We start from the raw sequence: 11,475 nt of genomic DNA on the forward strand, positions 1-11,475 counted from the left end.
ACACTTTGATTGTTTATAAGAACTCTATTGCAGGATGTGTCTGAGCAAAATTGGCCTTAAAAAGTCTTTTAAAGTGCTTAAAGTTAGTTGACAGATTTTTGTTTGAACCCTGGTTCCTTTGGTAGTCAATTTTAAAAATTGATCCTATTCATTCCGTTTTTACTTGTGTGTCTTTTTTTAAGCCTTGTGTGACTAAAAATGGCCAAAAAGATCAATGGAAATGTCACATAAGTACCATTTTGTGAGTACGTCTGTCAGTCCGTCCGTCCGTACTTACGTACGTCCCGAATTCGTGTCCGGCCCATAACTTCTATATTTGAAGTCGGATTTTTAAACTATTTCACAGAAATGATCACCATATTGAGACGACGTGTTGCACGCCAATTTTGGTCGCTACCTTGAAGGTCAAGGTCACAGCATGACCTAGCAGCAAAATTGTGTCCGGCCCATAATTTCGTTATTTGAAGTTGGATTTTTAAAACTATTTCATAGAAATTATCACCATATTGAGACGACGTGTGACAAGCAACATTTGGGTCTCTACCTTGAAGGTCAAGGTCACAGCATGACCTTGCAGCAAAATTGTGTCCAGCCCATAACTTTGTTATTTGAAGTCGGATTTTACAACTATTTCACAGATATGAACACCATATTGAGACAACGTTTCATGTGCAATATTTGGGTCGCTACCTTAAAGGTCAAGGTAACAGCAGGATCTTGCAGTGAAATCGTGTCCAGCCCATTACTTTGTTATTTGGAGTTGGATTTTTAAACTATTTAACAGAAATGATAACCATATTGAGACGATGTGTTGGGTCCAACATTTGGGTCACACCTTGAAGGTCAAGGTCTTGGCATAACCTTGCAGCAAACTCGTGTCCGGCCCATAAATTTGTTATTTGAAGTTGGATTTTTAAACTATTTCATAGAAATGATCACTATATTGAGACGTGTCACGCGCAACATTTGGGTTGCTACCTTGGAGGTCAAGGTCACAGCATGACTTTGCAGCAAAATTGTGTCCGGCCCATAACTTCGTTATTTGCAGTTTTATTATACAACTATTTTACAGAAATGATCACCATATTTAGACGACGTGTCACATGCAACAATTAGGTCGCTACCTTGTTGTTTGTTTCATTTTACGCCTTTTCCAAACAGTATATCAGTCATATAGGCGGGTAGTTTCCTAACCATCGCTCCTGGAGAGTTACACCAGTACTAGACTACCTTCCTCCATGCTAAACTACCAAAGCATCTCCCGGGGATAGAACCCACGACAGAGAGGTAACTGGATTAGAAGTCATCAACTCTAACCCCTCGACCACGGAGGGGGTTAGGTCTCTACCTTGAAGGTCAAGGTCACAGCATTACCTTGCACGACCCATAACTTTGTTATTTGAAGTCGGATTAACATCTATTTAACAGAAATGATCACCATATTGAGACGATGTGTCAGGCGCAAGTCGGTAGATAGATCTCATTGAGTAGAAGTGCAGTGCAAAGAACAGTTACTCTGCCTTGCCTAAGTTTGGAATTATCACACTTTGAACTTTGTCTGGGACATAACTCTGAAACTACAAAAGATATACTTTTCTGTGTCCAAAACCTAGTCGGGGAGCATCACCCAGTTCAACCGGCTCTTGTTTTATTTTCAAGCCCCTCCATGAAATGGCTGGGGCATATAGTGTTACCCTGTTCCGTCATTCTGCCCTTCCGTCATCATCAGTTTCCATTCATTATACCCCCGAAACAAAGTTTGGGGGTATATAGGAGTCACTCAGTGGTCGGTCGGTCCAGCAAATTGTTGCGTTTTCCTTGTCCGGAGCATAACTTGAAGACTAAAGGTTGGAATTCAATACAACTTCATACAATGGTCAAGCACATTTAGAGGAAGTGCAGTGCACAAGAAGCATAACTCCATCTTGACTAATTACAGAGTTATTGCCCTTTGTTACTTTTCCTTGTCCGGAGCATAACTTGAAAACTACTGGTTGGAATTCAAAACAACTTCATGCAATGGTCAAGCACAATAAGAGGAAGTGAAATGCACAAGAATCATAACTCTATCCAAAGTAATTACAGAGTTATTGCCCTTTGTTACTTTTCCATTGCATTTTTCTTGTCCGGTCAGCATAATTTTAAAACCACTAGTTGGAATTCAGTTAAACTTCATACAATGGTCAGGCACATTGAGAGGAAGTTCAGTGCACAAGATCCATTTTTGTGCCCCCACTTTAGTCTGTCTGTTCACTTTTGTGTCGCATGTAACTCAAAAAGTATTACACCTAGAGTCATGAAACTTTACAGGAATGTTGATCAGCATGTGTAGTTGTGCACCTGGGTATTTTCGTCTGGATATTTTTAGTATTTTTAGAGTTATTGCTCTTGACTTAGTAAAATTTTGCAATTTTCAACTTGTGTCGCATGTAACTCAAAAAGTATTTGGCCTAGAGTCATGAAACTTTACAGGAATGTTGATCAGCATGTGTAGTTGTGCACCTGGGTATTTTCGTCTGAATATTTTTAGTATGTTTAGAGTTATTGCCCTTGACTTAGTAAAATTTTGCAATTTTCAACTTGTGTCGCATGTAACTCAAAAAGTATTTGGCCTAGAGTCATGAAACTTTACAGGAATGTTGATCAGCATGTGTAGTTGTGCACCTGGGTATTTTCGTCAGGATTTATTTAGTATTTTTAGAGTTATTGCCCTTGACTTAGTAAAATTTTGCAATTTTCAACTTGTGCCACATGTAACTCAAAAAGGATTTGACATAGAGTCATAAAACTTTACAGGAATGTTGGTCAGCATGTGTAGTTGTGCACCTGGGTATTTTCGTCAGGATTAATTTAGTATTTTTAGAGTTATTGCCCTTGATATAGAAATTTTTTGCAATTTTCAACTTGTGTCGCATGTAACTTAAAAAGGATTTGACATAGAGTCATTGAACCTTACAGGAAGGTTGCTCAGCATATTTAGTTTTGCACCTGGGGTTTCGCTTGTGGATTTATCCAGTATTTGTAGAGTTATTACCCTTGACCTAGTAAAAACCGTTTCATTATGTTGTTATTTGTTCCTTGAGTGCTTGAGTTAGAATCAACCAACTTTACAGGAATAATGATCAACATTATTAAATTACAGGAATATTGATTCACATCTCTGTGAAGCTATGAACCTGAGACTTTGCATGTGGGTTTTTTTTTTTCAAATTTTTGTTAGGGGTTATTGCCCCTTTAAAATAACAGGTTTTTAAAAAATTTGCAATTTTTTTAACTTGTTTCATCTCTTTAAAAAGTAAATTTTACTTGGGAGGCCCCGGGAAAATTTTAAAAAGAATGTTGGGGCAGGCATTGTAAATTTGGGGCCCTTTTTGGGTTTTTCAGTATTTTTAAAGTTCTTTTCCCTTTAAATTTGTAAAAAGAATTTTGGGTTTTCCCCAAAAAAAAAATTTTGGGCCCTAAAGTCATCAAAATTGACAGAACAGTGGGGGCCTGGGGGGAACCCAAAGTCCTAAAGGACACAAATTTCTGGTTTTTTTTACAGTGTTTTCCCTTTGTTTTCTTTTTTCCCCCCGTCAGAAACATTATTTGAAAAAATACTGGTTGGAATTCAAACCAAAACAAAAAATAAGAGGGAAATGCAGTGCACAAGAACCATAACTCCATGTAAAGTAATTATAGAGTTAATTGCCCTTTGTTACTTTTCCTTTGCATTTTCCTTTTCTGGAGCATAACTTGAAAACCACTAGTTGGAATTTAATAAAACGATTCATACAATGGCTAAGCACATTGAGAGAAAGAGTAAAAAGTTTTCAAAGAATCATAAATTTTTCTGGACTTATTACAGAGTAATTCAATAAAACTTCATCAATCCGTCAACCACACTGAAAGGAAATGCAACGTACAAGAACCAAACTATCTTTAATTTGCCGAACAACCATAACTCTATTCAAATTCTTTTAACAAGGGTATTCCGTTACTAGTAACTTCCTCATTTTCGAAGCAGTCTTGCGGGGGTATTAATCACATTTAGTGATAGTTCTAGTATTAGTCTGTTTTATTTTCCATTGGAGTAGGAGTAAATTTAAGCCCCTTACTAAGTTTAAATTTTACTTCACTTTCTGGATAATTCTATAGTAAGGGAAGAAAGATTTAATACATTTTGGTGTATAATCTGAGCTTTTAGTAGTATCTGTGTTTATTTGAAATAGATCCATTTATTTATATCACTTTTCCTCCGGAGTGGTTTCTTCGCTGTTCATTGGGTTTTGTTTAACATTGGTAATTCCCTCCTCCATCTTTGATGACTGGAGAATCTTACATCTTTTCACAATCTCCTATGCAGTGATCTCCCCTTTATCACTACAGAATCTCTGCCATCCCACAAACCATTAAATATCAATATTTTATATTTTTTTTAGCTTTTTTTAATTTATTTTTATTATTTTGCTATACTTTTAATTAATTTTTGTTTAAAATAGTAAACAGATGTAAGGTATGAAAAGTTAAAAATAAAAACAGAAAGAGAAAAAATGACGTTATGATCTTCTATGGTAACAGTCAAATATTTCCATTTGAATTTTCGATGTTAACGTCATGTGACTTTCATCATCATTGAACGTCTGTGAAGGCAGTAAAATTACAATCCCTGCCAAGGGAGGTTAAATCACTGGTGAGGAGTTTTGACATTTTTAGCAGTGTTCTAGAATAATTATTTTTACTCAAGGAGTCAAAATACTCTCTGTTTTTTAAAGACTTGAGAGTAAACTGCCAAGTTTCTGGGGCCAAATGAAGGAGTAAAATTTACTCTCAGTTTTTTAAGAACTTTGGGAGTCAATTTGCCGCATCTAAACTTAGGAACCATACTGCAAACAAAATGTATCATTAGATCACTTGTATTTATTGGGTATCATGTATTTACACTTTATAACACATTTAGACATAATGGTTTTTAGTTGTTCTTGAAATTGTAAGGTGCAAGGGTTTGGCCCCCATTTTCCTTTCCCGCTTTGTCCCAAACCCCTCTTTCCTCACAACCCGCCTGTGGCTTTTTTAAATGGCTGAGGTTGGGGCCCAAAAAAATGACAACAATTTAAAGGGGAGCCTTTTAAGGATTCCTTTTTTCAGGGGGAGCTCGAAAAAAGGATAAGAAATACATTATACGCCCAAGGGATTTTGATTTGTTTCCAAAATTAATTTACATACCAAAATTTAAAAACTTTGTTTTAAAAAGGGACCCCATTTTTATACATATAAAATACATTGATTTTGGTGATTAAAAAAAATCACCCCCAAAGTTTAATAAATTATTTTCCTGTTTTTTTAAGTGGGCCCAAAATTTAAATATTCTTTAAAATTTTAAAAAAAATAAAAAATAAATTTTCCAATTAAATTTTGTTAAATCATATACATTTTTTCACAAATTTTAATTTAAAAAAAAACAGAAAAGTAAACCCGTATTTATTTTTTGCCTGTTTTTTTTGGCCCCTTTAAAAGTCCCCTCAAATTCTACACTGGGGGTCCTTTTCCATGCAGAGTCCAATTTCCCGCCAAACTTTGGGAAAAAATTGGGATAAGGGTTGTTGACAGTGGGAAATTGAATAATCTTTCTGCAAAAAGCCCCTTTTTGAAAAAATTTATTTATAACACCACAGGTTTTCCAAATTGGGTTTTAAAAGGCCTTGCCAAATTTAGTTTTCCCGGGTTTTATCACCCCTTAAGTAAAGGGGTCAACAAAGGGGTTTTCCCTTTACAACATCTTCAAAAGTTTTTTTGTTAAATTTATGTGTACCATTTCTTTGTGCTACCAAAACTCTTTCAAACATTTTTCAAAATTTTTGTACTATAAAAAAGGCAGGTTCCAGCAAGAGTCCTAAAACTAAAATAAAAAATTACAGGGCAACTTAAATGATTCTTTTTTTTAAAAAATTTCTGGCTTTAAAATGTCAAAGTTTTAAATTTTTTTCAACCCGTTAAATTTTAAAAAATCAAAAGTTACCTTTTTTTAAATATTTCAAACTTTCAACCCCTTTTAAAAAAGGCTTTGGTTTTCCCCCCATCATCTTTAACCTTTTTTTAAAACCCTCGGGGGTGCGGGTTTTTTCATTTTCATTTTTAAACCCATTTTTCCCATCAAAGGTTCCCTTTCTATATTTTCCCAATTTTTTCCCAACTGTTTTCTTCGAGGGGAAATGGGAATTAAAAATTTCCGAGGGAAAACAAAAAAGGGGTTTTTTCCGGGGGGTAACTCCCCCATGAAGTAAACCCCCGTTTTTGGGGGTGTAGTCCATCATTAAAAACCTATCATAATGCTGACTTGTATGTGGAAAAATTTTTTATGAAGTCCCCTTTGCAGTTGGATTGTCACAAAGCAAATGATGAAAGAGTTTACTAACAAGGCACCATAACAATCATATACAGCTTTCTACAGCTTTTTAAGCCCTAAACCATCTGATTGAATGAGGCCTCCTTAATACTTATTTCAGGTTTCATACAGTATATCCTAGCACAGCCCCTTAAGTTTTATTAATCCGTAAAGTTGATGCAGACATGAAATGGTAAAAAAGTTTCAAACAGTCTTGTTTAAAAATTTTTCAAAGTTTCATTCTTTCTTAATGGGCATCACCTATTGGGCCAGGTTCAATCTATGCAGCAATGCAGTGGGTTTGTGTCATGTATGGAGAAAAATTTGGCTTTCATTTTGGACGCCTACACCAGTCTTTTTTTCCCATCATAAACACTTTGCCCCCATCGGTAAGCCCAGAGAGACACACTTTTGTTAAGTCTAAACCCTAACGATAAAATAACACAAAACACTGCCCCCAAAAAAAGTATAAATGGCCCCCAAACCAAACACTGGGTTTTTTGTACTTCCCAGAAAAGGGGTGACTGGTTTCCATTCTTTTTCATATCCCTTAAAACCCAAAATTTAAAAACCCCTTTTTCTTTCCCTAAAGTCAGTACTTTCTCAATGAGAATTGGGAAAAAATTTTGAAGAATTAATTTTTAAATAACCCGGGCCCCTTTTTAAACCATCCCGCAATGAAAATTTTTTAAATTTTAGAAACTTTGTCCCCCCTTAAAATTCTGATACCCCTAAAGGGCAACACCAAATTTTGGGCGCTGTAACTTTTAGTAAAAGTATCTAACTATTTTGGGGGGGTTTTAAATTTTCAAAAAAGACAAATATTTGGGGCGGAAAAAAATAAAAAATTGTTTTTACAAATCAAACCCAACCCTCATCTTCAAATCTCTGACTAGAAATTATACCAGGCTTTTTTTTTTTTAACCCTTTCAGCAAACAAAAAAAAAGTTCTTTTCTAGTAAAAGGCCTGTCAAAATAAAAAAAAAGACTTTTAAATTTTTTTTATTTTGGCAAAATTGTAAACCTTTTTTTGGGAAAGCTATAAAAAAATTATGATCCCTTTTATTTTTAAAATTTGTCTGAAAAAAAAAAACAAAAAAAACTGCCTCAGTAGCAGTTTAAAAATTTATCAGAAAAATCGGGAGAAAAGGCAAAAGGGAAATTTTTTTAATAAATTAAGGTTTAAGGGGTATTATAAGAACTTGAACCCAAATTTTTTAAAGGGGAAAAAAATGTATACATGCCCAACAGTTTTTGACCCACACTGGGGAATTTTTTTAGCTTGGGGGGCTAATAATCAAAAATTTTTTTACCAAATTTTATGTTGAGAATTACTGTTTTATTTTAAATTTAAAAAATTACTGTAATTTTTCTAAAACATAATAAATGAAATTAAATAAGGTGTGAGGTATAACTTAGTTTCATTGTAAAAAAAATTTTTTTCTTTAAAAAGGGAGCTAGGTACAGATAAAAAGGTTGCAATTAATTTATTTTTTTACCGTTCAAATGTTAGACTTTTGGAATGTTGAGAAACCCCTTCTGTGGCCCATTTTCGCCCATCTTTTAAGTGCTTACAAACACAAGGCAACATTTCAAACCACTACATCTGTCGTATCTGACGTTACAGACAAAAGCCACGGGAAACCTTTACACCATGATTTGATTCGTAGCGTGCTAATGCTGGTGCGTATGAGTTTTTTTGCTATTGCAAACAAAAGTCAAAAATGTTCTTCAATAATTGGCTGAATAAACACACCGAGAAGAACACTGGGCTTGTTACACGGTAGAATGTGTCGATTTTACGGGTTGTTTGGGTTTTTAAACAAGAACATTTTTCGATGTAAACGATTTGAAAAAATTTGAAAAAAATTTTGACAAAATTTTTCGTCTACTTCAATAAACGTGACAGAAAACGCTTGATTTATCTTATATACAATCTATTTTTAAACCAGAGCGTCTCAGTGAACAATGTGATACAATGTCGACTGGTTTTGCAATTTAAACCCAGCCCTGAGAAAATAACACAAACCTTTAATAGAACAGTACGCCTAACCAGTCTGTCATTTTATCAGGTGTCAATGTAACAATTGCCTAACGCCCAAATTTGTTTCAAACTTAAAATGCGAAACTGTAATTTAGTTTGCGTAAATAACGCCCAAAATGAGAACGAAGCTGGCGTATCCGAGTATTTTGCTTGCGTAAATGAACGCCGATACGCACGCCTATCTCTAAATCTGTTTTAAGTCCCCAACCCCGGTTTTAAACCGCGGAGGGCTGTTTAGGTTTACCCTCCGTCGTCGTCCGTCCGGCCACTCACAGGACAGTAATTATGTGGCTAAGAGGGGGACAATAAGATAAACTGGGTTTTTCTCTTTGATGTCATTCATTCCGTAATGCTTTTTATGTGGGCTATTTTCCCTTTATGTGGCTAAAAACAGAAACATTCTAAACACTATTCGGAAAAATTTTTCTATATAGACAAAGAAGGCTCGAAGCGTGCATTATTGCGAACAAATGCCACTTCGCCGCTTCTTATTATCTCCCTGTGTATTTTCACAACTGAGGGCGCCATTTTGTTTGAAAAATCTGATACAATAAAACTAATTTTTTTGTCGAATTTTTTGTTGTGAAAAACTAATCTAGAAGATAGAAAATGGTCTAACTAAGAAAATGAAATCCGAACAACCAATATCTTAATTTCAGTCGTTAAAACGCTGTACAGACGTTTAAAGTGTTGTTTACGTGACGCCAATGTAGCGCCAAACAGCAGTGCAAAAAATCAAAACCCAAGTCCTTTTTTTAAACGTCGCAGAGATTAATTTTTAATTTATTTCACTTTAATTTTTTGTATTTCGCTTAAAAATTAAAGAATAAATAAAATAAAAAAAAAGTTTTATAACGTTTTAAAAAATTCGTTATTCTCAAAATGTTTCTACACCGGTAGATTTAACGACATTTTTTTTTCAAACCCCCTGGAACGGCCTTTAAAAAAAGTTCTTTTGGGAAACTCTAAGGGCGAAAAAAAATTTAAAACCGCCAAAATAAAGCCAATTTAAAATAAATTATATTTTTTTTGAGTGTTAGAATGGAAATAGATTTTAATTTTTTCGTGCATTATTGTTAATAATGCCGTTTTTCGTTAAAAATGCTTTGTAATTAATCACTCAGGCCTGTGGGCTTTCGTGATTTATTACTCGCTTTGAATCAAACCCTCATTTTCTACAACAATGCACTAAGAATGATATCTATTTCCTAAATAAGGGAACAATAGAGTAGCCACATTTTACTCTCCCGTTAGAACTCCGTCAGTCCCCTCCGTCCGTCCACAAAACTGGATCCCGCGATAAACCAAAAAGACTGAAAAATTTTTCTATGAAAATTGAATAAAAGGATAGATGGCATATGGGGATTATGCACGTCTTTTTTTTTCTTCCTATTTGAAAAATTTTGGGTTTCTTTGGGAAAAAATATCGAAAATAGGGGAAAATTAAACATAAACTGGCCAGGGGTAACTCAAAAAAATTTCTGAAAATATTTTTTTGAACTTTGGGTATGGGTAGGGCATCTGGGGATTATGCACATCTTTTTTTTTTTCTTCCTCTGGTTCTAGCAACAAATAACTGAATTTTAAATTTCTGATTTAAATTTTTTGCTTTTTTACTATAAGTTCTTTAAATTTTTTAAGGTGTTTTCTTCAAATTTAAAAATAAGTTTCCCGGTTTTCAACCACTCAAAATTTACAAAGGGTTTACAACTCTAGCACAAAAATTATCGATTACCTCCCTTGAACTTAGAATTTAAAAAAAAAAAAGTAGTCTTTTTTAATAACTTCTTTATTTCCTAATGTATCTACTTAAAAAATTTATATAAATGTTTTTTTATTTCACTAACAAATTTTTTAGAAGGGGAAATACTCTACAAGACTATTTCCAGGATTATGTCCCTTTTAACTTAGATTTTTTTCGAAAAAATTGGTATTGTTCACTCCCAAATTCCCCTTTATTCCTTTTAGGGTTTACTTTAAAAAACCCCCAAACGAATAAAAATTGACAAGGTTGTACAAACAAATTTCCTTACTAGGCAGGGCAACACCGGGGAAACACATTACTGTGATATAGAAAAAATTTGAACTGGGGTTCTGCCCGGTAGGGGACTTATGGATTGTTTGCAATACCTTTGAAAATTGCTTGTTATTGTAGTTTTATTGGGAATTTTTTTGCTTTGTTAGTCAGTAGGTTCGGTTTTCCCATGGTAACCACATGGTTTCGGCTGATCATCTTAAAAAACTATTCATCACAAAAGTCTTTATATTTCAAAATAGTATTGGTATAACTATAGATGACCCCTATTTTTTTGGGATCACTAGGTAAAAGGTCAAGGTACATGGATTTGGACTTAAAAAAGTTTGTCCGCCCAATAACTTAAGATTCCTTGCCCCACAGTCTTCATTTTTGGGCATGGAGGTGATCATGCCCCCTAAGGTGATCCTATTTATTTTGAGGTCACTGGGGAAAGGTCAAGGTCATGGGGGCCTGGGCCCCAAAAAAGGCTTTTCCCCTCAATTGCTTTAAAATGCTTTCCGCAGTGATTGATTTTGACATTTGAAGCATGTAGAAACTAAAAGCAATGCACTGGCTTAGAAACCCCAGATTTGGAGGGAGGTTGTCCTTGAACTCTAAAAGGCCACTGTTGATTCTGACAAAATGGTATGGGGGGGGATTCACGCCCTGATAGTGGGAGTTCTAGTTATCTTTGTAAAGGGTTGCACAACAACCAAAAATTTTACATATGGATATGTCATGAGAAAAAAGTAATTTTTAATTTGGTATTTTTCGATGATTTTTGGCAGAGTAAATATGCCCCCTTTTTCTTTGAAAATAATATGAAATTTTCAGTTCCTTTTTATTATTTCCCAAAAGAATAACATATTCAAAATCAATTTGAATATGGGTATGTCATGAAAAATACGGGCACGTTTTAATTTTGGGATGGTTCGATGATTTTTTTGGGAAAGTTTTTGCCCCTTTTAATTTTTAAAATAATATGAAATTTTTCAGTTTCCTTCATTATACCCAACACTTTACACATTCAACTTCATTTTACATTATTGA

The sequence above is a fragment of the Ruditapes philippinarum genome, unplaced genomic scaffold (genome assembly GCF_026571515.1).
Source record: "Ruditapes philippinarum isolate M1 unplaced genomic scaffold, ASM2657151v2 ctg182_1_1_1_1, whole genome shotgun sequence".
Taxonomy (NCBI): Eukaryota; Metazoa; Mollusca; class Bivalvia; order Venerida; family Veneridae; genus Ruditapes; species Ruditapes philippinarum.